General features: G+C 38.7%; 1 non-coding gene across 1 annotated transcript; it reads right to left on the reverse strand.

The window, feature by feature from the left end:
* Window positions 1–527: 527 nt before the first annotated feature.
* On the reverse strand, window positions 528–634 carry LOC121210303 (small nucleolar RNA R71). Its single transcript, XR_005905417.1, has one exon. It is a non-coding gene; the product is annotated as a small nucleolar RNA R71 (small nucleolar RNA).
* Window positions 635–1,620: the final 986 nt, after the last annotated feature.

Consider the following 1,620-nt stretch of genomic DNA (forward strand, 5'->3'; position numbering starts at 1 on the left):
TATTTTGATTTTTGTTACTAAATTTTCTTTTTCCTTCTGGCAGGTTTTTATAGTTTATGACTAGAAGAAATCCATAATACAACTGAGGAGATGGATGAGAATCAGAATAATCAGCTTCCTCCCGTGGTTGCTGCAAATCCAATAAATCAGAATCCTGCTCCTCGTACTATGTATGATTACGCTAAACCTACTTTAATAGGAGCCGAATCGAGTATAGTTAGACCTGCTATTGCTGTAAATAATTTTTAACTGAAACCTAACACAATTCAAATGATACAACAGTTTGTTTAGTTTGATGGTTTGCAGGACGAGGATCCAAACACTCATTTGTCAAATTTTCTAGAATTCTACGACACCTTTAAGATCAATGGCATTTCTGATGATGCCATTCACCTTCGGTTGTTTCCCTTTCATTGAGGAATAAGGCTAACCAGTGGTTGAACTCGTTACAACGAGGGTCAGTCACTACTTGGGAACAAATGACCGAAAAATTCGTACTTAAATATTTTTCGCCGACTAAAATGGCTAAGTTGAGGAATGATATCTCTTCTTTTGTGCAGATGGATCTAGAAACACTCTATGATGCATGGAAGAGATACAAGGATTTATTGAGAAGGTGCCCTCACCATGGGTTACCTCTATGGCTATAGGTTCAGACTTTTTACAACGATGTAAACCCCTCAACAAGGCAACTTATCGACGCAGCCACCGGTGGAACTCTAAATAACAACACTCCTGAAGATGCTTACGAATTTATTGAAGAGATGTCACTGAATAACTATCAGTGGCAAGTCATAAGAACAAAGCTGACAAAAGTAGCTGGTGTTTTCAACCTCAATGCGGTTACTATGCTGTCTAACCAGGTAGAACTTTTAAATAAAAAGATTGACAGTCTATGTGGTTCTACTCAGGTACATCCCGTGATGAGGTGTCATTGAAATGGAGGAGGAGCACACATAGAATATCAATCCTTCGACCCTAGCATCAAGGAGGAACAAGTTCAATATATGGGTAATAATAATTCTAGACCTCAAAATAACCCATATAGTAACATTTATAATACAAGTTGGAGGAACCATCCCAATTTCTCATGGGGTGGTCAAGGAAATCAAAGGCCATAACTTCCCTCAGGTTTTCAACAACCACCTTACTAGTAGGAAAAGAAGCCGAACCTTGAGGAGATGCTAACGAAATTTATCTCGGTGTTAGAGACTCATTTTCAAAATACCGAAATAGCACTTAAGAATCAACAAGCATTGATACAAGGGCTCGAAACTCAGATAGGCCAATGTGCCAAATTGATTTCTAAACGACCATAAGGTAGCTTGCCAAGTAACACTGAATCTAACCCAAGGGAACAACTCAATACGATTACCATTCGAGAAAAAGAAGGGTTACTTGAACCTGAACCTGAATCAAGGCAAGGAATTGTGGTAAGTAAAGGTAAGGATGAGGTGGACCACAGTGAGTGGAAACCGGTAAGTAAAGAGTACAAACCTCATGCGCCATACCCCAATGCGACAAGGAAAGACCACACGGATGAACAATTTGGTAAATTCCTTAAACTATTGAAGAAATTACATATTAACTTACCGTTTATTGAAGCTTTTTTGCAGATGC

Source organism: Gossypium hirsutum, chromosome A11, assembly GCF_007990345.1.
Source record: "Gossypium hirsutum isolate 1008001.06 chromosome A11, Gossypium_hirsutum_v2.1, whole genome shotgun sequence".
In the NCBI taxonomy this organism is placed as follows: Eukaryota; Viridiplantae; Streptophyta; class Magnoliopsida; order Malvales; family Malvaceae; genus Gossypium; species Gossypium hirsutum.